We start from the raw sequence: 26,934 nt of genomic DNA on the forward strand, positions 1-26,934 counted from the left end.
TGGAGGTCTCAAAACCTTTGGTCTTCTCTGGTTCCCTTCATAAAGTCAGGAGGCTCAGGGTCGGTCCCTCTCTCAGATTGCTGGGACCCCCTATGCAGGGAGATGCTAATGAACATGTTGCAGAGCTGCCTCTTTTGGCTGCCCTTGGTCACCCCATTTCTTGAATACATGCTGGACCTGGGACTGCTTTTGCTGGTGTGTTCCCTTGAGCTCTTAGAAGCCTTCTTAGCCCAGACTTTCTACTGAGGTCTTCTCTACCATGAGGCAACTATGAATACTGCTCTGCTACAGATCAAAAGCAATTCTATGAGTCTACGTTATGTAGCGTGTGAGCAACTTGTTAATTTGAGTATTCTGACTTATTCAACATCTATGACACAACATAATAACTAGCCAATTCAGAAGTATGCTCTACATTGTTGTTCCTGGTACACAGAACACTTTCCATGACATTCCTGGATCAGCAGTTGTTTATTAGCCTCTGTAGTGCTGGAAGGAATAGTGGAGTTTGCTGATTTATTATAACTGTCTGAAGCAGCTTAATAAGCACTTTTTATGTGTTTGTGTGCACATGTAAGAGAAGTAGGCATAGAAGGGAGAGGTGACTTCAGTCATCTTTTGCCTATTTGTGGAGGAATGGGTATTTCCTGACAACTCCAGTTACCATCTTAATTGGGTTTATTCCTGCTGCTAGAGTTTGGATATACTGTTTTATGCAGAAAACATACTGCTCTGCATTTCTAAATCAGGCTGGAGGTGTGATATAAAATTCTCTTGGGGGCATTTTAAGGTAATAGTGTTTCCTTTCATTGCAAGACTCACAGTGAAAAAATGGGTTATCATACCACAGGAATAGCTGCATTACAGAATTCCTTCATGACATTAGATTCTGCTGAACTCCAAGCCATAACTTATATCACACCTAAAGTCATTAAGTGTAGAGATAAATTGGTTCCTAGAGGCAAACCTTTCATTACTGGGTTTTTTTGTCTTTCATTTTACTGTTCTCTTTGTGGTCTGTGGAATAATACGTAGGATTGCTATTTGAAAATGTTTCAGTTGGCTTGGTTCAAGAAACCTCCACTCTCATCTATTGTAACCAAATTTCTAAAGTAAATTATAGCCCTGTGGAGCCACAAGTGGGGAAAACAGCAGGCTTCAGATGACATCTTGATAGTTAAAGGGCCTATTGCTGTTGTTTTATTTGGGCTACTGATTATTTCTGTTTCTTTATTTACAACTATAAAATTGTTAGCTTTGCAGAGGAGAACCTGCCTCAGGTGAAAAATAATGATTCTTAGTTAAGGCTGGACCCGAGGGAGTGAGAAATTCTCAGAGGATGCATAACCGCATTTTGCGCTGTTCTTCAGTGCCCCACAGATCCAATCTAGCATGCAGAAAAACTGAGCTAAATACAGTGCTTAAATGTGCATATTAAACCCTTTCCAGAAGCTACAGTTATTAAATAATACCAGGAGCTCCCCCAGTCTTCTACTAAAACAGTTGGAGCTGACTGCCAGGCTCATGTTTTCTGGGCAGATTATTTCAATCCTTTGGGAAAAGGAGAGCCACTCTAAGAAGTTAATACCTCTGGGGCAGTGTATTGGAAAGCTTCATTTGATCTTCTCTGACACGTATGACAGTATCTCATTTTCAAGCTGAAAAAGTTCCATCCATGGTTTATGCCACAACCAACATGCATAAATAAGGCTCCAAGTAGGAAAGGGAGAGTGGTGGGATATTGGAATGAGTGACAAATGCTATCTGAAGCCCTTACTTGAATCCCACTCTTAAAAAACAAATGGACAAAGCCGTGTGAGATAACTGTGGTACATTACTGGTTTATTTGTGCTCTTTGGCTGAGTTACTGATAATTGTCAGCACAGGAAAGTTGTCAGTGATCACAGAGTATTAGTGTTTTAAGCCTCTCTGGACAGATCTATAAAAAGACAGCTCACTGAGATCGTAATTCTCTCCATCAATTAACCACCTCCCACAATTAATAAGTGTGAGTAGCAATAATTTTGTTGTGGTGGAAAAGAAATTGTTACCTCCAAGGGCCCCTGAAAAAGTTATTGCATAATAGACAAAAAGAAAAGGATGGAAATGGGGAGAGAGAGAGAGAGAGAGAGAGAGAGAGAGAGAGAGAGAGAGAGAGAGAGTCTCCTTCCACAGTCCACATCAGCCATTAGGAGTTTTTATTAAAAATTGCTGCAGATCTCTGGGTGTTAGAGCTATTCTGGTGAATGGCTGCTGCACAATAGGTTAGGCAAATTGAGATACAGAGGCAGATTGGGGCAATATCTTGTTAATCCTTGACTGCCTTGGACATCTGGTCCTTCTGGAGAAGTATATTACCACACATGTTTTTTATCAGTGAGACAAAATTGCTGGGCTATACTGTTGATTCCAATTACAACACCGTGTTTGAAATGCATTTAAAAGCAGCACCTACTTCTCCCTGTTCCTTCAGCTCTCTAAATCTTTCTGATACTTTTGACTGTGCAATAGTTTGAATGGGATAATGAGAAATAGCATTTCAAAATCCTTCATTGTGCAAGGCTTTCCGTGTTGCTTTTTTTTTTGGGGGGGGGTTGTTGTTCTGGGGTTTTTTTCCCTACTGAAGCTAACAGACCTGTGACTCTGTTTTCTTGGCAGTACAGCAGCTGATTCAAACTGAAATGAGAAAATTTGGGACCATTAGGGCAAAAGTCAACAAGCATCTCCAATCTATGATGCAGATTTCTTATCAATAATGGGGACTAGATATTCCTGGCCTACTCTTCACTGAAATAAATACAATTCCAAGATGGGCATTGCTTCTAAGGGCTGGTATTCTTTTTTAATTCTTAATCCACAGGAACGTGCCTGTTTTTGGGAAGGAAAGCCTTTTCTATACTGCTTTCTTGCCTTTCCTTGGGCGGTATCAGAAGATAGTTTCTGGTTTTAAAGACTGACTGGAAATTGGAGGTTATTTGCCAGCTCAGTTGCGGCCTCTTGGACTTCGGGAAAACCATTTTTCTTCAGTTATTTCTTTGTGAAGCAGATGCAATGGTACATCTGCTTTCTTGGGAGACTTGATTGATAACTATAATGGGTTTGTAGTTTCTCAACTAGAAGGCAAGGAAGAACAGTAGTGTATTACAGTGATACCAATTAAGGGATTGGTGTAACATTCTCTTCCAGAGCGAAGAACAAATATCCTGCTATAACTCAGACCTCAGCTGACCAATATGTTCACTGGATGCTGATTTAAAATGTGCAGAACTATCTTCATTGGAAAGCAGCAGAATTTTCAACTATTCAGGACAAAACTCTGTCTGTGGAACAGATTTTAGAAAGTACTAAACATCACTGGCTTTCAGTTTGTCACTGGGAAGAGCAGGGTTGACAAAGCTATTCATAATTGGTAAAACTGCACTACAGCCATCAGTGCAGGGAAAATTTGGTGCAACTAAATTCAAAGCTTTCAAGGGTTGTGTGTCAAAATCAGATCCAAAAGTGAGAATTAAAAATGTTTGTAAAAAGTTATTAAAAGATCCCCGCAAAAGTTATATATCTGTATTGGATAATATCATGACACAGTTTCATTGTTGACATAATAACAAATCAATGAAAGGAACATTACACATTTTAAGAGATGAATAATGTAATAACATATCATGCAGCTTTAAAGTGTACTGACCTGGATATATCAAGCCTAAGCAATCATTTCTTGGCTCTTGTGAGATCATTGCTTGACTCTGAAATTAGAATAATTTCATGAGTGTGTAGAAACAAGAATGAGGTCACCTCCATCTTAATTAGAAAAGGATAGATCAAACATCCAAGGCATACTTTCTTGTTTGCTGTTGACTCATTTAGATTGGTATGATATAGTCCTGGGGCAGTATTTTATGATAGCCTATTTTGCTGCCATATGTATTATACTTCTTTTTGCCTTTCTTTCTGACAATAATATAGGGTTAATCATGCTTACAAAACTGTTACATTCATTCTGTTTCTATCTAAAGAAATGGAATGAGGTGAGCAAAGCATTCAGATAAATAACGTTTAATGCAGGCTTTATATAAACCAGAGGTCTCAATAAAATTTTAAATCCTTTTAGTCAGCTATTCCTCTAATTACTTTTTATTTCTCCTTTGGTGGGAGAACTTTCAGGCTGTGTACAATGAACATGTGGGTCTTTATTTCACATTAATGTGTTCAATAAAATAAAATGATACAGTTGAGTAATATGGATCCCAAACTAATTTATATAAACATTGATTGTTTCAGAACACTGGGGAACTTCTTTGTCTTGGTCTGTATGACTGCATTTCAGTAAACCTGAAACAAACACACTTGTTGTGACCAAGTTTTTTCATTTTATGAAACACTGATATAGAAGACATTGATTGACAATTGCTTCTGTTGTGTTTCTCCTTCCTAGACTGATGAAATAATAGCCTCTAATGAGATATGTGACTGTAACCTTTCCTGTTTTCTTTGCAAAGTGCCTGAGTCTTTGCAGTGAAACCCAATGATGATCCTTCAGTGAAGACAGTACTATATCAATAATTTGTTGAGATAAAAATTGTAAACAAATAACTCTAAAATTCACACGCACCCAAGAAAAGAGTATTTCCTTATATTAAGTACAAAGCTGAGTCCTTGCACTCTGATGCCTAGTATGAACCTATAAGACATACTGAACTTTCGTGTCTGTATATCACCCTAAAATATAAATAGAGACCAAGAGCTATGGTTACAACTCTACCAGTGATACATTAATGTCATTATGGCCAAGGTTTCTTGACAATTACTTTTCAGTGGAATCTGAGCTGTACTTAGATTGGTACTTGGGTCATCTATCCTCAAATATATGCACAGATCCAGGATTTCAGTTTTATTTAAAGATGGTCATTAGAAACTTTAATCCTAGGCCATAAAAGTTGGAAGTCAATCAGAATATTCAGCCCCTGAATTTCCAAATAGAGGGTATTATTAAGACAATAGGTCAATATTGAAATGTAGTAGTCTTAGCACAACAACTATTTGGGTTAAAAATAACAGGCAGACTCATTTTTTTAACAATAATTCAACATGGCCACTGTCTTTGTTAAGCTAGATCCCAGTCAAACATTCACTTAAAAAATTTTCCTGTACGATAGCCAAGACCCTTGTCATAATCAAGCAGCAGGTGAGCTACTTTGAGAGGAAATCTTGCAGGTGCTAGGGTAAGATTTTCTTGGCTAGGAGCTGATCCAAACTTTTGCTGCAAAATGCTATGTCAGCCAACCCACTTGAATTTATCCAACTACACATGAATTTGCTTACATGTCCAGCATGCCACACTTCCAGTATGCCTCCTGGTGTCTGAGATTTTTCGTGTTCACAAGTACAAGACAAGTGGAACACAAGGCTCAAACAGAACTTGCGTTACACAGGCACAAGTAAGCTGTTTGCAAACAGCACCTTGAGCAGAACAAGCATATTTCTGCAGTTACACCAATAAATTTCTTGATTTTAGTGGACACAGCACCCCTCTGTGAAATGCACCTTGATTTCTCACCAAGCTGAGTATCTGCACTTTGCAGATAGAAGCATAGAAAGGCACCAGTAACTAAATGCTGCAAGTGGCCACAGACTGGATAGCAAATAGATGATGGAGAAAAAATCTAAACCCAGTTCTTGGAAGTGTGGAGTTTGCTTTGGTTCCATCACTAATTAGTTCCTGTGGGTTACACAGAAACTGACTGGGAGGAAGATTCCTGTAACACTAAAGTAGCTGTCTTGATGGGGTTTTCAGGTTGATTGTTTCTGTGTGTTTTGTTTTGTAATAAGACTGTTGCCTTGAGTGTTTATTTCATTTAAATGGCATAAATTGGCAAGACCTATAGGGCACAAGGATAAAGAAAAAAATGAAAGCTTTTATACAGCTTTGTGGGAACATAAACTGCCCTAAAATTGAGTTTAATATTTGATTCAGACACTAGAGTTACTTGAAATATAAGCTGGATTGCAGCAATGTACTCAACAATCGTACAGGCTGGAGGGATGTCTTAGGAAAGTGTTGAATCATAAATCAAGTAGAGAATGATTTGAGGAAAAGGAGATCTCAGCTGAGCAAATCTAAACTTGCACAAACCTGTCAAAAATGTGGTTTATTGTCCAATGTATTATCCTCCTATGATTAATGTGAATTGGAAATACATTACCATGTGCGATAAGTATGCATGCTGCAAATCCATTAGGAACAAGCCTTATATGATTTATTTGTATTAATGTCATATTAAATGCTAAAAATAGAGTTGATGTTAAAGCACAGGTGCAATCCAATAAAAACAAGGACAATTTGAGTTAGGACAGCCTTATATCAATTTTATTCACTGCCAGCATATTAGTAATGTAGCATCTACACTGTGAGCAACACTACACTTAGTAGTAGGCTGTTTTTCAGCTCTGCATCCAGAGCAGGAACACTTGGGTATGGCAAAGTTGTCAGAGAATTTAGCTTTCTGCAAACATACATTCAGAAATAAAACCACATTTTCCCCCCTCTTTCTTTTGTTTAATCCATGTATTTATGCAGACCACACACACAAATTTGAAGCACTGGATTTTTAAAGCTGTCTTGAAACCTCTCTAAAATGTGTCTTAATAGCTGAACATGTAAAATCAATTGTTTATGCAACATGCACTGCATTCCCAAGAGATCAAGCCTATACTTTCATACTGAGCCTTCTTTTTAGATAACCAGAAAAAACAAGGAAAAAGAGAAAGGCTGATCTGAAAGCATTGTGCAAATATTAATGGATTTGTTCTTGCAAACCCCCTGAGAAGTATTACCGTCATTTCAGGTGTTATATTAAACACGTATATGGGCCACACTGTATTTTTAAAGCTCCTCTTAGGGGATCTGACAAAGTCTGTGAAGATACTACTTTTTATGTAATGATCTTTGTCCATTTCAAAAGCCACTTTTTTCTTCCCATGACAGAAGAAAATTACCTATTTTTCTGTGAATTGAGGAAGAAGAATCAAAACTGTTGAAATACTATATGAAATTCTCAACCAAAAGGGAAGCTAGAAAAGCAAGCTAATAAATCAGTTGATAGCTCCACAAGGAGTACAGGCTGTAATACAACCAGGCAAAAAGGTTTGTGTTTAAGCCAAAATGTAAAATCATTACTAAGCACTTTTGCTAAGCAGTTTAATTTATGAAGGAGCGTTACTTTACAAAGCCATACTCTGTAAGACTCAAAATATGACAGCAGTTTTAGAATGAACAAAAGAAGTACTAAACCAGAAAATCCCCAGCCCAAAATATTCTGAATCCCACAGCAACATGGCTTTAGTGTGGCATCTCTGTGATTTATAGCGTATGATTATAATCCTTTGGAATAAATTGGCACTGACTGCTGTAACATCTTAAAGCTATTCAGGCGGCACATACAAATTGAGAACTTAAATCACAGCCTGTGTCCAAGATTTCATCCAATATATACTTTTTAAGTCACATATCTCTTTGGAGATTGGGAATTCAATCGAGAAAGACTTCTTTTAGGACATGATTTAGGGGCACATTGAAAAGATTGAGCCTCTTCTTTGGAGATACTTCTAATTATCTACAGAATCTCTCTGTGGTAGTTCAGTCATCATAAACACCTTTAAAGCAGATCTGGGTATCTTTTTAGCTCAAGTGGTTTAGAAGTAGAAGTTCCTTACTGAAGGTTTGGAGGCAGAAGCTGAGCCTAAATGACAGTAAAAGCCCATGAGGTGTATTAGAGAGCAATGCAGGTGCATAAAAGTAGGCCTGAATTTTGTTTTCTATGCACTTAGAAGTCTTGTCCAGTCTCTGCCTGCCTGGTCATGAGAGTAGGGACTCCTGAGCTTTATCTATCAATGTCTCAGCAAGTGGCATTAGATGCCTGCATCTCAGTTGCTGTATACCATCCTTAGATGAACTGTTTATTTACAGGGTTGCAAAAAATGACATTCAAGGCATTGAACTCTGGGCAAAAATATCAGTGGAGCCAGAGCTTCAGGGACTACTTGGTGTCAGGCAGCAGGTGTGCTTGTTGCAGATGCCATTGGGTTGCCCTGATTTTACTATATATGCCTGTATATTCTGCCACTTGCAGTGAGCTCTTAGTTATCAATAGTCACTTTAGATGGGATATGAGTTATTTACCCTATAAATGGGGCATCTAACAACAGTGCTAAAACAACAGTCTGTTTGCCAGGCTGCTTCAAGTCCAGAAGGAATTTAAGCTATTTTCATATGGTCTGAAACACAGGCTTATATCGCACCAGAGGAACCGAAGGCAGAGCTTGCATCGCAGTCCAGGAACTGAGGTGTAGGGCAGTGCAGTGCAGTGCAGGGGTATGTCTCTCCCTGGAATGAAGAATAGGATGTTGAGACTTAGTGTTTCATCCCTGGTTCTGTCAACACTAGCCCCAACTGGCTGCATGTGGCGCTAGCTAATAGCCACAGCAGTGGCAGCTGGGGAAGATGAGAGGGAGATGGAGGGTTGGCTATAGTCTGCTTTCTTGACTGTGCAAGAGGCATTTATGAATGCTACCAAAATGTTCACACAGATCTGAGTAGTAAGTATTGTTTGCCACTGCCTGTATTGCCTGTGTTCGTTTCTCAGTCCATAACATGTTTTCTACCTGAACTTACAGTAAAAGAGGTCTTGGTACAGTGAATTCCTCATTTATTGAAATAATGACCTTCAGATGATACAAAACCACTTAAGATTTGGAATACTTCAAGTGTGAGGACTAATAAATTATTGTGGTTTAATTAAAGAAAAATCTCAAAGTAAAAAAAAAAATCCCCAAAATAATACACCAAAACAAAATAATCTTATTTCAAAACAGAAACAAGCAGCTCAGTAATGAGTTTAAGTTAGTTGTATTCATGCAGTAATCCTCTGCACTGTCCTGAGGCCACTTGAATGCTCCTTGCCCCAAAACCTGGCGACTGAGGCTTTCAGAATCTCTCAGACAGTAATACACGTGCAACTTCAAATTTAGAGAAAGCTTCTGCTGTCCACTTTTGTAGAGAAACAGGTGTTTGCCACTTCTGACAAGAATGCTATTTATTTGCTACCTCCTAGGAATAACCAAAGTCTTTGGTTAGTAAACGTCACACGATCCTAGTGTGCAAGAGTATAATGTGTGTTGCAATTTGACTACTGTACCTTATACATAGGATCAGGGTTTCATTGCTTTTAAGTGCTAGAAAAATTTCTCAGTGGCTGTTTCTGGCAGGCAGATTTGCCTCTACTACAGTGTAAAAAGGGCTTACCCTGGATGTAATTAACTGGCATGTTATGGTCTCAGACAGAAGGCAGCTCCTTCCCCAACTATAAACACAGTAAAAACAACTCCTTTGCAAATAGCGTGAATGCAAAACAGAGTCATGCTCTGCCAAACCACCACTGCTTTAAAGTCCAGATTGTTGCATAAATGGCAGTAAATCCTGGGCTGCTCCAACTGTCTTTAAGGCTATGTTAGTTCAAAATCTAGCTACAGACAATACCTCCCTTTCCCACCCCTTTGGTCACTAAGAAGAGCCAGGCTGAACATCGATCTCTCTTTATTTGGGCACTTATGCAGTTGAAATTGATGTTTGCTTGGAAATAATAAGCAGTTTTTAACTTGAACATGCTGCTTAAAATACAGAAAGTTTTCTGTGTGCAGAACGGCCCCTGAGGATTTGAGTCTGGTTTTCAGTTTGGAAATGAACAAGTGAGCTGCCCTGCTCTGATCACATCCCTTAAACAAAATGTGGGAGTGTGCTTCTACTCCTCTCCATCTCCGTCTCTCTCTTCTTCTGCTCTCGCTCTTCCCTTCTTTTTCCCTCCCCCTCTTTTGTATTGGGGTTTTATTTGCTTGTTTGTTTGTTTGGTGGGTATTTTTGTTTGCATTTTTTGTTATGTTATTTCATTGCTGAAAGGTGTTAACTGATCTGATTCAACCACACTGCTGGACTCTGCTTCAGGTCACAACTGGGCCACAGGATTTTTGGGAGCACTTCTCATACAGTTGGGGGCGTTCCAAAATCATTCTGTGCCAAGTGGAAAATGAAGCTGTCATCAGTCCAGGGTCAGCTCAGCATAAGGGCAGAGGAGCTCCTTCCTTTTGTTTTATTTCCTTTTTCTCTGTGGTCTTTTTTTATTACTTAAGAATTTTTTTGGGGGTAGTGAAACTCTTATGCAGCACCTCTTGGCTTTGGATCTCAAATCTATAAAGGAATCTTCTTATATTTGTGTGTTTGGCTTGAATTTATTCTTTCAAGGAAAGACAATTATTAACTTCTTGGTGGTGATTTCACCTACACAAATTCTCTGGTGTTCACAGAGCTTTTATAGCAGAATTTTAAGGATAACAGTGCCCAGCTGATGTAGAACTATGTTGGGAGATCCAACCTTTACCTAAAGAGCTGTTGTTCAAAGCTGCTTCAGTCTTTCTTGCTTATATTTTATTCAAAGACCATATTGGAGGAAGATGTAGTAGTCAGTAGATATCAGTTGTGTTGCCTTTATTTCCTAATTAATAGTCCAGCTGTGCAAATAATTGACTAATTTTTTTATTTGTTTATTTTTGTTTTGTGGTTTAATCAAGGGTTTGGGGGACTGTTCCAGGTTAAACATTTGGTTTCATTTTAATTTGTTGTTGAATAAAAAGTAAAATGTTTTCAAAACCTTTTGAGACCAAAATCTTAATATTCTGTTTTGAAAATCTCAAAATTAAATGTTTTGGCTTTTAGAGAATGTTTTTGACTGTGAGAATCTGATGAGCTTTTTGTGTATTTGTGATAAATTTGGGTAATATCAATTTATATTTTTTTTGGCAGACAACAGCCAGCTGAAAAGCCTTCTTTAGCTCTAATTGCTATTTTACATTTTAAAATACATTTCAAATAAATCCACTGTCTAATGCCTTCTCTAAGAAATTGTATCAAATCTATACCTGCAATAAGAATGTTTGCTAAAGATTTTCTCTCCTCCACCTCCCTCTTTTTTTTTTTTTGGAACTATTTGAAAATACATCTGCTAATATTTTCCAGGTTGGTACTAAAGCTGAAACAGCTGGTTAGAAGAACTCTGCTTGTTTTTGTGTTCATCCCTGCACTCTGTTACACAAGGCAGCTTGAGCAGCCAGTAGCTAAAAACCCGACCACTTGCTGAGATCCATCTTTCATTTATTTTATCTCCTTGCCCGCGTTTATGTCTAGTGACGTGGTAGGCTGAAGAAAGAAAGTTGAGAAGGTCAGTCTATTGTGTTGCCTCTGAAGCCTGTGTGTTTGCCCTTCCTGAGTCTGTTTATTCTCTGAGTCACTTGACATGCTGCACGTTCTGCCCTGACCTTCAGCCTATTGCTAACTTCAGTGTCTTGCCTCAAGGCCACAGTTCTGCAATTCAAGAAAAACTCTGGGGTGTCTCATCCTAGATTAAAATCCCCATGACTCAAAGCTTCCATCCAGTTTAACTTCACATTGCTGAATAACAGTTGCTCAAAAAATTTTGTCCAGCTGAACTGCATTCTGGCAAACTTCATGGTCCTCTTGCCTTGTGCCCCTACCAGCATCTGATTAAACCTCAAGCTGTTATGTTAGTGGAAAATCTGACAAGGCAGGCAGCCCTGGTTGTGGTCAGTTCCACTTAGAGCTAAACCTGGTAAAGGGACATCCCACTGTACCCCCTGGATTGCACATGAAGCCCCAGAAGAACTATTCCCTCCATTCCCTTTTCAAATACTCCCGAACAGCATAGTCTCCTTAAAAGAATTCCAATCACCATCCCTGGAAGTGTTCGAAATACATGTGGGTGCGGCACTTCGGGTCACCAGCAAACTTGCAGATGACACCAAGCTGAGTAGTATGGTTGATGCACCTGTTGGACCCTGATGCCATCCTGAGGGAGCTGAACAAGAGTTCGTGGGAATCTCATAAGGTCTAACAAGACTGAGTGCAAGATGGTTGAAGGGATGGAGCATCTTTCCTGTAAGGAAAGGCTAAGAAAATTGTGAGTGTTCAGCTCAGAGAAGAGAAGGCTTAGGGGTGACCTAATTGAGACCTTCTAGTACCTGAAGGGAGACTACAAGAAAGATGGGGATAAATCTTTTACAAGGGCATGTAGTGATAGGACAAGGGGGAATGGTTTCAAACTGAAAGAGAGCAGGTTTAGTTTAAATATTAGGAAGAAATTACTGTGAAGATGGTGAGGCACTGGAACAGATGCTCCATCCCTGGGATGTTCAAGGCCATGCTGGATGGGGCTCTGAGAAACCTGGTCTAGTAAAAGGTGTTTCTGCCATGGCAGGGGGTTTGGAACTAGGTGATCTTCAAGGACCCTTCCAACCCAAGCCATTCTATGATTCTATGGTTCTATGACTCTACGACTCTGTGATTCTCTTTTTTGTCTGTTTTATTGGTGAACATGGTGGTGTTAGATTAACAGTTGAGACTCAATGCTCTTATAGGTCTTTCCTAACCTTAGCATTTCTATGATTTTATGGTTCAGAGAATGTACAATATGGCTGTGAAAGTTGACTACTGTAGTGCCATGGGTTTTCAGTAAGTATGTGGGATTTCAGACTTACTAGAATCTAGACATTCATGAGCCTTTCCCTTGTAGGTTTTCTTGTTCCTGTGCCATGCTCCATTCATGCTCCTGAAGTGCCTCTCCTCTGATGCAGAGAGTGAATGGTATGGGAATCCACCTGAACTCATGCCATTTTTACTACAGAGTAGAGAGAGAGGCAGCTGGCAGGAGGAGTGCTGTGGCAGTGCTATCTGTTCCAGCTCTACCTGCTAGAATTCTCCTCTCACTTGATGTGCTGTTGCATCTAATCAAGATGTGGAAATGGTTAATGTTAAAGGGACTGTCATGAAAAACCCTCTCCCTGGCCTGAAGAGCTGTCAGAAGCTGTAGCCATGACTATTCTTCAGCTGCTGGTCCTCTTGGTATTTCTTTCCACAGCTTCTTTTTGAAAGACTTTGCTGTCTTGCTGATCTATGAACCACTGTGTCTAACTACAGATCCATATGCTCAGAGAAACTGTTGTACAACACTTTGGATAGACCCTGGAAGCATAAGCATAATCTCCTTTTAATTTTTTTTAAAGCCTTGTAACAGCTTCCTGAGGTATACACAGGAACTGATTACCTCATGCAAGGCAAATGTGAACTCCCTCCCCCCACCTCCCATAAATAATCTTCCACACAACTGTAGACACTGACATATTTATCTCTTGGCCACAAAGGCTGAGGTCTTTGGCAGCAGCTAGGAGTGAAAAAGTGGAGAGAAAAAAAAAGATGCAGAGTTCCTTTCCACCTCTTCCCCAGTTTACAAGGACTCATTTGGCTGCAGGCCACAGAGTGATGCTGAGTATGCCCTGCAGGCAATTAGTTCTTTCATTTGAGTGAACTGCACTTATATGGGCACACAATAAATTCATTATTTTACTGTCTTCTTCAGGCTATGAGGGCCCCAGTTCATGTTTAGTGTTAGTGATAGCACTAGCATTAAAGTTTAGTGTTGGTGTTAGTTTAATTAAGAAGGGTGCTAGACAAAAGTCAGCTTGTTGGGACGAGTAGAAAGGTGTAAGCCAGGAGACTCCCTTGGCCTTTGGGGTAGGAAAAATACTACATGGCAAAGTAGGGATGGTTGTCTAGGCATCCTTATAATCAATAACCTGCATATAAGGCTGAAAGTCAACCTTTCCAACATAACAATTCTTTCAATGTGAGAAGATGGTGGCACCTGCAAAATCAACACTGTTTAATGCTTTTTTTGCAGCCTCGCATGGTAAAGAAATCAGAATATATTCATTAATGGGACTACAGAGTCCACGGCTTCTTAACATATTAATCTCTTAAAGTTAATATGTCTCCAACTGCACTTATTACCAAAGAACTTAAGGGGCATCTTCTGTGGCAGGGTAGCATAACCTGATATGATCATGGCAGGATGGCTGCCAGTGGCTAGTCACGGCTTTCAATCACTATCAAACATCAGGTGAAAAATATAAATTTTTTAAATGTAGTTTTCTTTCTAAGGATTAAAATAAAGAACCTGTCACAGATTTCACTTCTACTGAAGTTTTAAAATTCTTAAATGTAAGGTGCTAGCACCTATCAGAACCTCATCATATCCTTCTCCCAATATTAAGCCTCTTCCCAAGATGCCAAGATGGGAGGCTATCTGAGGTGAAGTTCATTAGTTTGCTGTAGTGCATCTGATTTTCTAGAAAAACCCCAACACCAAACCAAAGAAACCCAACTCTTTTCTTTTACTGGCTCGGTAACCTTCCTGCAACTCTTGTTTTCAACTTTTTGCTGTTGGAACCATAAATGTAGGCTTCCTGAATCCTTTCATGGATCCAAGCAGCAGGTGGACAGGAAGTCATCACTGAGGTATGGGAAACAGAAGGACTAGGGAACAGCCAAGATCTATTCAGGCACTATGTTAGAGGCAGCCAGAAGTGCTTCCCAAAGTGAGAGAAACTTGTCTCTCAGTGGGACTACATGGACAATGTCATGGCAGCTGATGTGCTCTGCAACTAGACTGAATCACCAGGAAAGCATATCCTGAAACTCATGAAATCTTCTATAATCATCATGTTACCAATGATTATCTGTCAGTGAGTCTCATACACGTGAGACAGATACATGGCACATAAGGCAAATTAGATTGGAATTAATAGTATTTCACTGTGGTGGAGAAATCTGAGGCTGAGAGATAAGGATTTTGAGAGCTGTTGCTACAGATTGCAGGATGTCATGGGGCCTTCATTATGAAATGCAGCAATACAATTCTAGAAATATTTATATCTTGTGCTTAACATCGATCCACTTGCAATAGAAACCTTCCACAGAACAAGGTCTTGATTGTTCTCTGCTTCTGTTGTTTGAGGTTTCTTTGTAAACAGAGTCACTTTACTGTTGCTTTTAAGCTACTGTACCAAATGGTTTGAGTACAGTTCAAAGTTGCTTGCATTTAACATACTATTAAATGTCAGAGAGTTAAAAGCATTGTAGCATCATCTAGAGGCCAGACATAAACTACAGTGCATTGTTAGTCCTTCAGTTGAGTGAAGCCCACAGATGGATGTTAAAAAGATATGATTCCAAAAAATGTTTTCCAAAGAACATAAATACCAGAAAATAGATGTTTTCCAACGAATTCCTTACCAGAAAAGTTATTGTGCATAAACATATATACTATGTATTTGTAGTTGTGAGTGGACCAATTTGCATTTTTCTGCCACATGTATAAATAAATAATCTAAGGTAGTAGAATAATTTATGATATAAGTTCTACCTATTTAAAAATTTGATAGGGAGCAGACAATTTGAATGAAGAGACAAGTACATATGCCCTGTTGTGCAGTTGCAGTATATGACAGATTCAATTTGGGTAACAGCTACATGACTCAAGACTCTCATTTTATTTAATATATGAAGAATAAACTTCCTTGTTTCCATTTGCCAGTTGTAAACTTTGTCTTTTTCTGAGTGCATTTAATAGTCAGAGTACAAATGGCCTGTTTGAGAGTTTTATGAGGAATGTCTTGCCAGCAAAATGCAGAGGTTTGAGAAGTTTATGAGAAGTGTGTGCATATGTGTGGGCAGGAAAAGTGACTTCAATAAAGACAACTAAAGGTTTTAGACATTCAACTTCCACTGCCGTGCATTGGGATTTGAATTAAAAATTCATTTAATAACAAATTTCTAAAGTCAGCCTCTCTTCATTCAAGTAACTAAGTGTGTCATAAATATTAGTTAGTAAGTTTTGTCACTTCTACTTTGTAGAATTGGAAATTAAGCAGTTTGCTGATTTAGTCAAACTGATTTGCTCAAATTGATACAGTAAACAGGTAGCATTGAAATTGAAGCTAATTCCCCATTTCTTATTCCTGTGTACTGAGTGAGGCCTGTTAGCCCCTCTAAGAGAAAGGTTGATATGGATGACCAAATTAATTGTTCACAGATGTGTATGAGACTACAAATACAGATGCAGGAATATTGGACTCTTGTACAGATTTACTGCCCTTTAAAGCCAGTCTGTCTTTCTGGGACATAATAACTGGTTAAAATCAGAAAATCTCCTTGGAAGTCATCACTGCACATTGTTTTGTTACACTGGGAAACTCCTGAGAAGACAGACTTTTCCTTTTTCAGTCTGAACAAACAAAATAGTCCAATTGAGTTAGCAACCAATGAGCAGTCACCAGATAGAAGGAACTAGGGAAGGCAGAGGCGGACTATCTGACATACTCTCCCAAGCACTTTTTGCTCTGCGTGCTACTGCATTTTTGGGGACAAATTCTGAAAGGGTCAGTGGTGGGGGAGTCTCTTCTACCTGAACCTCAGCAATCACTGAGCAGGATTTTGGTTCTTTGGGAAGCCACAGACCGTTCTCTGAAGTATTCTCCTCTCTAAATGTGCAGCTTCCATCAAAACAAACTCCTCAGCTGACACTCTGTCCACATCTCCACAAAATGCAAGGTGCAAAAACTTTTGTTTGGACTTATTTCCCAGTAGGGTTCTGTGCTTGTGCTTGTATACATGTTTTCTGAGTAGCAGAGAGTTGATTTATATTTCATGTGATGTTAGTTTGCCTAAAACACTCCTGTCTCAAGTTTTAATAAAAAGTCTTTGGAAACACTTGAATCCAGCAAACTGAGATTATTAAACAAATAGCCGTAGTTAAACTGAGGAGTTCAGAAGCCTGAGTTTGTGAAAGATAAAGAGAATTTGAGCTTGTTGCATATAATTACAACTATTTATACTTTAAATGACACATGAAAGTCTTCAGGTATACATGTTTAATCAGGTGCATAAATGTATTGAATTAAATAAAAGCTTACTTAGGGTTCTTCTTTAGCATATGTTCTATTTTTCTTGCATGTGGAGTGGTATTCAAAACATTAAAAGTGTAGTATGTTTTAGACATATTTCTCCATATGTAGAGTTAATATAAGAGTACTTTATGAAGTAAAATTAGATTTAGAAATTAGATTCTAAATTTAGCATTTCACTGATTTTAGTTCATATCTTTTTCTTTCCTTGGGACATTCCCCTGGAAAATTCCATAATTAACCCTTTGCCATTTCAAATTAGATTTTCTACTAAAAAGCACAACATTAAATTAGAACAATTAAAGTGATAAAGCTCATCCAATAATACTTCCTAGACTAAGAATAATAAAAGATAATACAGAGAAGCTAGGCAATTAAAAATATATGTGCATTGAAAGTAAAGTGGTAACAAGTACAAAGAGAGCTGAAATAGCTGTTTCATATACACATGCATTTAAATTATTACTTTCAAACTTATGTGAGATTTATTGGTTTGAATCCATTGACCTATATGTGGAAACAAAAAGATAGCTCCATTTCATGTCCCATTTTGTACTTCCTCTTTCACTTTTCCATTGGAGATGGTCTGTGATTATATTCTGGAGTGAAATTCTGGTATTTCTCCATGGTGACAGTTTGAGCCTGTTTTTATGATGGTCGTCATCCCTCTGTGAAGCAATCAGCTTGACCTTCATGGAAATTATTGATTTGTAGCTCAAATTTCTACTCAGAGAGTTTTGAGATGATGGATGCAGGATTTTGGTTTCAGTGTTCAGATTTCTATGATGAAGGATGCTGAAACCCCATTGGCAATTGGTTTTAACCACAAACTTTACAATTACAGCTGTATATTTCTTAGATAAGAGAGTTTCAGAACTGCCCAACATACTGCTCAGGTTCAAGGATTTCCTCCTATTGGTTCCCTCTTGTGAATTTCCCCATTAGCAGCTCCACGAATGAGTTATTAGTGGTGTCTAAAAATTTGGTCTCAGCACCAGGCCCTGACATGACTTTTCCTCAATCTACACAGACATTTTTGAAGTGTCCTAATATTATGTTTTGCTGCCGCCCCTATGTTTCTTGTATCTATCAAAGTCAGTAACATCTTCCCAGTGGGTGGTCACTAGGATGCTTGCCTACTTGGGCTTAAAAGTTCGGTGAAAAAAGTATGATGATGTGCAAATATTTTCATTATTTTAAAAATAAGGGAGGAAAGGAAAGAAGCATGCATGTGCACACATAAGCACATGTACATATATACCCATACTTGCCCACACATAAAGGAAGTAAATCACAGGGTTATGCATTCTGTACCTAAGAGTGCAACTTGCTTAAAAGTGCAGTACTGGGGTACATTCTGGGAAAAGAACTGACTTGAAGTAAGTACAGTGAATGGCAGGGCCATTGGAACTGGACGGTCTTTAAGGTCTCTTCCAACCCAAAACCTATGAATGTAACTTCACTGAAAAAGTGCTTCTCTCTTTCAGAAATGGAACTCTAATCAGCTGATGACTTTCCTTAGATTTTTCTGATTTTATTGTAAAATATAAGCACCAGAAATTGTCCCTAAGTGTGAGGTAACACATTGCTGATGAGATAAAAGCAAGTACTACCAGAGAAAAGGACAGCGGCCTTCCAGAACAGAAACAGTGTAAACTCTCTGTCTCAGTTCCTGCTAGCTTAATTGACTATTACTTTTTTATTTACCCACTTTAATATTTTTGGCTATGTCATTTTTGAATTCTATGAAATCTTTCTTCTCTACCATCCCCTAGGGTGTTTCTCTTTGCAGAAATTACATTCCTTAGTTTTACCACTTCAAATCCTACATCAGTTTAGCTAGACTGAGACTTCCTGGAGACATTAATAATACCGGGAGGTCCTTGAATAGGTATGTATATGTGGTGTCTTTTTAACCTTCTTTAGGACCTCATTACCCAACAGGCTAGAACTGTGGAACATGTAAACATATATTAGTTAAGAACAAACTTTCAAATGTTGTTAAAACAATTAGATTAATATAGAAAAAGTCTAACATTGATGTGTAGAATGGCATTGATTCAAAAATGCTCTACCAGACCTTAGATTGTTATAAATAATATTCCCTTCTATATACACACATACACAGAAAAAAAAATTAGAAACAGTTCCAATCATTGGAGGATTTGGTTAAACAGCACAGACATATGCTACTGTACTCAGGGTGTTCAGAACTCAAAGGACACATTTTGAGTCTTGGGAACATTTTCAGAAAAAAAAAAAAAAAGAATTACTTCAAATTGAGCATAGCATTTCTCTGTTTTCAACTTATTTTCTAGACATTTTCTTTTTAGAAGTCCCTGCTTCCCTCTTAAAGTAACTCTGATGTCTCCAGCTAAATGTACTTATGCAAGAAATGATGTCCTGCTATCTGAAACCCTCTGCAACAAGTTCAGTATGAATATTTCTCTTACTGTGCTTTAAGAGTTGTAAAACCTGGCTGATGAGGCTATAAGCCAATCTTTAACTAGAATACATTTTCCCTTTGGGCATCATTGCTTACTGGTAGCTGCTAACAAATGGCCAAGAAGATACATGCAGTTGAGTCTCAGTGAATTTGAAACTGGAAACATTTTAAAATTCTCCTGATTCTTCCCCTCTTCTCTTTTGCTCCTGGACTTTAAGTCATTTGAGCACCGTATGGGCTGTGTATAACACACTTGGGCATTTGTAACACTCCACCCTGTGCTCCATTCACAGTGTCTCTGTCAAATAGGCAGATGCAGATACAAAGCAGTGTATGTAGTTGTGGTTTAATGCCAGTCATGAAACAAGCTTGCTTCCCCATCAGAGGGACTGGGGAGAGAATCAGAAGGGTTAAAGTTAGAAAACTTGTGGGTTGAGCTAAAGACATTTCAATAGGAAAAACAAAACCCATTCACACAAGAAAAGCAAAACGAGGAATTAATTCTCTGCTTCCCATGGGCAGGTGTTCAGCCATCCCCAGGAAAGCAGGGCCGCATCACATGTTACTTGAGAAGAGAAACATCATCACTTCAAACGCACTCCTCTTCCTTCTTCTTTCTCCCACTTTATATAGTAAGCATGATGTCACGTGGTGTGGAATATCCCTTTGGTCAGTTTGGGTCACCTGTCCTGGCTTTGTCTCCTCCCAGTTTCCTATGCACCCCCACTGCCCTCAACAGTGCGGTAGTATGGAAAGCAGAAAAGGCAGTTGCTTCATGGAAACCCTGCTCAGCAATAACAAAAACATCTCAATTATCATCATCGCTGCTCAGTACAAATCCAAAACACAGCCATCATGAAGATAATTAACTATAACCAGCACAGTAGGTTATTTGAATGAATGTGGTTTTGCATGGAGACTTGCACCTGACAGAATGGTTACTTGTGTTAGAATGTGCTTGATGGTGGTGATCAATATTTGTAGGTATTGTCTTAAATAATGCTGCTTGTATACTTCAGTGGAGCCTGTGTTTGGGCCTCTTAAAAAAAATCGTTAGGAATCTCAAAGAAATTTTTTATATGGGTGTTGAATAGGGATGTGCCTTCCACTCCTGATACCTATTCTTGTGACACTGAAGTCAAGAGTACTATTATCCATGAGAGCAGAAGTGGAATGTTTTATCATAATAATATGGTATCATATCATAGAGAAATACTAATGCTGTGAAGGATCTGTCCTTAAAAATCTGAAACAGTATCTGTGAATAAAAGGTCTAACTGTTTAAATGGTATTTATAATTGAGATAAATGAACTGATACAGTCTATTAAATATCAGTAATGTGTAATAAAGTAAATAAAATCAAAATCTCAGCATACAACATTACTTTATGACAAATGTTGAGTTAATAGAAGGTGTAACAGCACGGGAAACTAAATTGTGCCTTATGGGAGAATAGCGTTACCTGAACAATTATGTTTAAACTCTGACTTTTATAAGTTGCTAGACTTGGCCAATACTACATTTTACAATATCTAGAGAATGAAAAAAAAAAAAAAAAAAAAGCCTTTTGACATTTAAGATAAAATACATCTATTAGAAAAATTCCTCAGCTGAAGATTCTAAGAGAAAAATAAAATTGGAAGAGAATGGAACCAAAACTGTTAAATACATGAGCTGGATCATGCAATGGAAAACTACATAAAAATGGGGTCCTATTCTTATTGCCACATATCATTCCAAACATATGCTTTTTCCATTTCTAAGTTTTGTGTAATAAAATATTAATGGGGCAATGAAGTGATTCCTTGGAAAGGGAGGATGTTCCATATGAGAACTGACTTTAAAATGCTGTGAGACCTTGGGGGCAGTTTTGCCCTTGACTTCACATGAGTGGTAGGTCATGGACAAAGCCTTTCCAAGGGCTGCTGAGTTCTGGAGTCTGTTTTGCATGAAACAATCTACAAGATCATGAATTTCCACTAGAAAAATGAGGAACAAAGTCTGCTGAAGTTTATACATAGCAAGAGAGGCATAGACTTTTACTTCTGGACCCTGTAACAATATATATTAATGTAATATCTGTCTTATTACTGCAACCTCTTGATCTTTTATCTGCCTGGTTTATTCCAGCCATGGATTTGGAAGTAGCTTCTGTTGTTGGTGTTCTCTATGCAATTGCTAGTGTTTAACAAAGGTACGTACTGCAGAATGCCAGCAAGCTTTGAGCTGTATAAGCATTCTTTGACCAAAGCTTGCAGCTCTGTGGTGAGGTGACTGGCCAGGAACACTTTCATCTTGGAACATTCTGATAAATTAAAGATAGTCCATTCATCTGGAATGCCATGCTTCTACATAGGGATTAAAGATCTCTCTTTTTATTTTAGAGTCATGTAAATATCTTTACTGAGATCTGCGTAATCAAAAGATGGTACTAGACACTCAGGTTTTACTGATTGCATGCTGCTATGCCATGAGTCTACTGTAGAAGAGATAAAAACTCAAGGTAGTTTCCATGGGAAATAAAATATAAATTAACAAGAGTGAGCCACTGGACCAGATTATATACATTTACCATCTTTTGGAATTCCTAATATGTTCCTAAAAGATAAAAAGTCTATGGAGATAACTCTAGTTCTAGTCAGTTGATCATAATTGCCTCGTTATCATAATACTCCCTACAGTAGCCTTAACCTTCACTTTCTGTAACACAAAACTTGCATCCTTCAAAGGATCCCTTCTGTGCAGAAGTGCCACTGTATCTAATCCTTCATCTCAGTGCATTATAGTATTGAGGGATGCTCCCAGACGAGCAGGATAATGTGAAAAACTTGAAGTTTCAGACTTGAAGTCTGAAAATGCTATTATCAAACTTTTAAATAGGAAAAGACATTCAGTATTCTTAAATACTTGAATTATGTGTTCTCATTATAGAAAGTAGGTATATGAATTGTATTTAACTGAGTGATTATTGTTTTAAAGAGATTATTTCTTCAGTAATGATGCCTTAAAAGTAATTTCTTAGGCTGGTTTTAACAACACTAGGTATAAATAGTAATCTAATTATACTTAGGAGAGATTTATAGTGCTGATTACTCTCACTTTAAAATTTCAAAGGGACTGACATGAGCAATCAACATATCCCATACTGTGAATTCATCTTACTATTGTAAAAAACACCTGCCAACTGCTTGTCTACAGAATGATATGCAATGGTGCACATACTATTTCAGGAATTAGTGATACATGTGCATAATGTATGAATTTTTTTCAATGTTAAGGCACAGAACCTGAATGCTACCTAATAAGACATCTTAGATTTCCAGTCCTATAGTTTTTCTCTTTTATTTTGTTTTTTTAGATTTTTTTTTGTTTGTGTCTTTCTGGATTTGCCAACCAGTTTATTATGCAGGGCAAGGTGTCCCTATCTGAATTACACAATACACAGACAAATGACATTAAAAGCACGTTATTGAAGTTTTAAAGACAAGTCCATTTATTTTGAAACACCAGATCTGAAGATGCTGCCCCATGTACGTGATGATGGTCTTTATTTACATAACACAAACTTCTTCCATAGAATTCTAGTCTTACTGGCTACACTTCTTCTACTAATTAAAACAGAGAAAACATATGTGCTTAAGGATGTGATTACAGTTCTCCATACTGTGTCATTTTTAGCATGACCTCCTTGGTATGTTTTTTACTCAGGACAAAGAACATCTGTGCAGTCAATGCATGAACACAAGCTGGGGACCCAGGTCATTTCCTAATAGATAGTTTAGATGCAGCCAGTCCGTTTTGGGGGAAAGAAGCAGAGTTTGTCCATGTAGATCTGGACTTGACTGTCACTTGCTGTCAGCCAAAGAACACTGCCTGTCTTATTTTCTTCAGTAGTTCAGACACAGGTGGAAATCCATGAAAAAAAACCCAGAATATTAAAAAGTAGTGTGTTAGATTAGAACTAATGTATACTGGTTTTTGATTAAGGCAAAGATCATCTGCAAACTTTATATATTTATGTCATAATGCATCTGCATGATAGGCTTATACAAGACAAATACATCCTTTTTCCAAGGTGTTTGACTTTGCAAATTTAGCAAAAGAGTGTTTTGTCCTGTACAAGTATAACGTCTCTATTTTTGATAATGGGACCAGTTGTCTTCTAGAGCGGTTAATCGTAGTGGTTTAGGCAAACTGCTCAGATTTCTGCTGCTTGAGTTACAGAATAATTGACTGTAATTTGTTGTCCTGTGTGAATGATCATCACAAGTTAATCATAAGGTATTCTGATAATATCATTTGTAATGCTTAGACAAAATAGGGTGCTGTGCCTTACTTCAGGCTCTGCATATGCACATTTTCTACTGGGCACCAACCTTTCTACTCGCTCCCTTTCCAGCTTGATGTCTTTTTCTCTTTCTCTAAACTGCTTCTGTCATGTGTCCATTTCCTTGCCAGGCATCCTCTCCAATCTTCAGCTCTATTAGCTCAGAGTAATTTTCTCCATCTTTTCCTTCCCCATATTCTCCTACTTTGTAATATATTTGCCTAGACATATCTTTATGCCTGTTTTTCTTGTGCCCCACTCCCCTGGTTTTGCTATTCAGTTTTAGCTCTTCTCCTTCGTGCATTAAAATGAGGTGGTTTCCTGCCATATACTGCTAGCAGGGGGATTAGTGGAAAGGGTGGAGAGACAGGTTCTTGGTCACAGTTTCAGCCATTACAGCAAAATTCTGGCTCTGCCAGCCACAGCAGCCTTCAGCTGGAGTGTATTGTTGCACATGTGCAGCTCGGTGAGCCTGGGGAGCTCTGAGGGAATGGAATATACTCACTCATCCTCGGGGGGAGCTACATGTGCAGTCTAAGAAGTGGTTGCTAATGGGAATGATGAGAGCCTCAAGCACATTTATTGCAGAGGAGATATTCAGAGACTTTTAGCTGAGAGAGTCTAAATTTTTTAATAACCCTGTGTAAACTTCAGGTTTTTTTCTTCCTCCCTCTACAGACCTGTATCTTTGTTGAAGCAACAAAAGTAAGTGTGGACCTTGAAAAAAAAACAACAAAAAACCCCAAAAAAAACACCACACAAAAAACCCCCAAAACACCCAGCCAAACTTATCCCCAGGGTTTTTAATATTACAAATAATTTTCTTCATTGCTGGAAGCAGCTAAATATTTTTAGGGTAAATTCTCATTCCCTCCTTCCTGTAAGTAATGCAACTTAGTATTTGCTGCATTCCATTTGGGGAAAATTTTCTTTCCTGGTCTTGTCGACCATCTCATAAACTTTTTAAGGGATTTAATTAAGTAACTTTGTTCTCATAATAAAATTACCTAACTTCCTTCATGTCTTCACATCTAACTTCAGCGTGCTCTCGGGTTTCTTGTGTGCTGCTACTCTTGAGCTGTGTGGTCACGAGTAGAGGTGATATATTGGTATGACTAAATGAAATGTACATAGTTGATTAGCTTTTCATTGGCCAGCCAACTAGAACACTGAAATTGTAGAATGGGAATCCAATACTGAGGAAAACTTTGTCCAGAAATTCCAAGATGGAGAAAAGGAGCTGCCAAGTGTAAATTAAAACCATTTGGTCTGGATACTGGGGATTATTGTCTCTTTCATTTACCAGGTTTAGATATCGTCTGCATTACTTGGATGTTTATTTTGTATCATGTTCGGGTTCCATCATTAGGCTATTATGTGCAACTCGCATCGAACATGCTGGTTGAATAGTCTTACCCTTGTGGAACAAATCTTCAGATCAATAGCTCTTTATATATTACTATAATCATATGAAGATCTGTTTCTCTCTTCAACTCACTTTTATACTGCTGTCCTTTTGCTGCATTCAGTGCTACATATGGATGTAAATGAGACAAGAACTATGCCAACTGCCCTTTCAAATAAAAGCTCTCTTCACATTTTCACGTCTCCAAACCTGCTCTACTTTGGGAGAAAAAGGTGGGCAAGAATAACTGCATTAAAGCATCCCTGAATAGTAGCCACCCTACACACTCCAACCCTTTATACTATTGAGTCTCAACGGAGGGAAATGTTTGTTAAATGTTTTTAAAACTAAATTTCAGTTGTTAAGGACATCACATTCACACAAGAATGCGTATGAATACAGGCTTGTACATATACATGCAAACACAGATAGAAAGGTATGTACATGTTCATACAGAACATTATGTGAATGCACACATACACACAGTCAAAGACTCAGAGAAACTGCCTGTATGCCAGTTTTTATCTTCGCTTTTTCTAAGATTGGCAGAGGAGCTCTTCTACAGTTCTGCTGAAAAAAGATGAAGAAGAGAACTCTGTTCTTGTAGACTCAGAGACACAGCAGCAGAGGGAGACCATAAGATCTTTTTTATCCCAAATTCTAAGAATCTTAAATTGTTCTCACCCTTATATATAAATTTTTTTTAATTTTATTTTTAACATCCTGTTATTAGAAACATTTTCCTAATGTTTGTTCTACATCTTGACAACTGGAGTTTAAATCTATTATTTTTGTCCTAGCCGTGGCGGATAAAAAGGACATCTGGTTCTTCTGTGGAAGTCTTTACCATACTTTAAGACAATCATGTTCTTCATAAGGCCCTCCTCTCTAGACTAAAGAATCCCATTCTTTCTTTACAGTGCATTTTGTTTTCCTGTGGACACCCAGGGGCTCCTGTGCTCCTAGAAGAGTTCTCCTGCAACTGGCCCAATGCCCAGGAAAAGGGGAAGTGAGAGGATTCCTTACAAGAAAGTTTGTCTTTCTGATACATCTCCTATTTTTTACATATTTAATTAGTGTATGGTATATTTTTAAAACAACCTGACTTAGCTGACTCATATGCAGTTTGGAATACCCCAGATCCTTTTCTACAAAGCTTCTAACAAGCTGGATTTTTCCCCTACTATATTTATAGAGTTATTAATTCAGATTTAAGTGCAGGAGTCTGCATTACTCCTTTCTGACCTCAGCTGTATTTCAGAGTATTGCTCCAGTAGGCAAAGGTCTTTTCCATTCTGGTCTTATTCTCCTAAGTGTTTGTTATCTGCCCTGTTTGATGCTGTTTTCAAAGGTCACAAAGTTTTTCTTTATTTGTTAATGAAGCTGTAAAATACCATGAACTTCAGGAGGTCATGTTAAATAAATATGTCCTGTTTGACTGTGAATGCTGATAATGGCCAGTCTTCACGAGTGAAGATCCGGGGAAGGTCTTTCCACCTTCCAGCCTGCGCATTGGATTTTTTAGGTGAGACACAGTGTGCACGGAACTGAGCCCACCCTTTAATCCTAAGGTTCATCTGCCGGGGCCAAGCGAGCTTGGACGGTGGCAGCGAGGTCCTCAGGACGTAGGTGGGTTGCCTTTAAGGGCTAACGAGCCCCACCTGCCCGGGAGTGGCCCTGACTGAGAATCGAACCCGGGTCTCGGCAGTGATAGCGCGGCGCCTTTACCACTAGACCACCAGGGGCTCCTGAATGCTGATACCAACATTTTAAAAACAACTTTCAGCCAACTGTGCACTCATCTCAGACTAATTTCATCTAGGCTGTATTTCCTAGTGCACTACAACAGTTTAGGGAGAGACTGACAAAGGTTTTAACAAAGGTGAGATCTGTGG

General features: G+C 38.4%; 1 long non-coding RNA gene across 1 annotated transcript in view; it reads left to right on the plus strand.

Moving 5' to 3' along the window:
• Window positions 1–26,382, plus strand: part of LOC126642146 (uncharacterized) — a 44,635-nt gene extending 18,253 nt beyond the window's left edge. Inside the window, exon 3 of the long non-coding RNA XR_007629392.1 lies at window positions 25,960–26,382. This is a non-coding gene — a long non-coding RNA (uncharacterized LOC126642146). The remainder of the gene's footprint in view (window positions 1–25,959) is intronic.
• The last annotated feature ends 552 nt before the right edge of the window (window positions 26,383–26,934 follow it).

The sequence above is a fragment of the Myiozetetes cayanensis genome, unplaced genomic scaffold, assembly GCF_022539395.1.
Source record: "Myiozetetes cayanensis isolate MyiCay16 unplaced genomic scaffold, myiCay2020 scf1, whole genome shotgun sequence".
Taxonomy (NCBI): domain Eukaryota; kingdom Metazoa; phylum Chordata; class Aves; order Passeriformes; family Tyrannidae; genus Myiozetetes; species Myiozetetes cayanensis.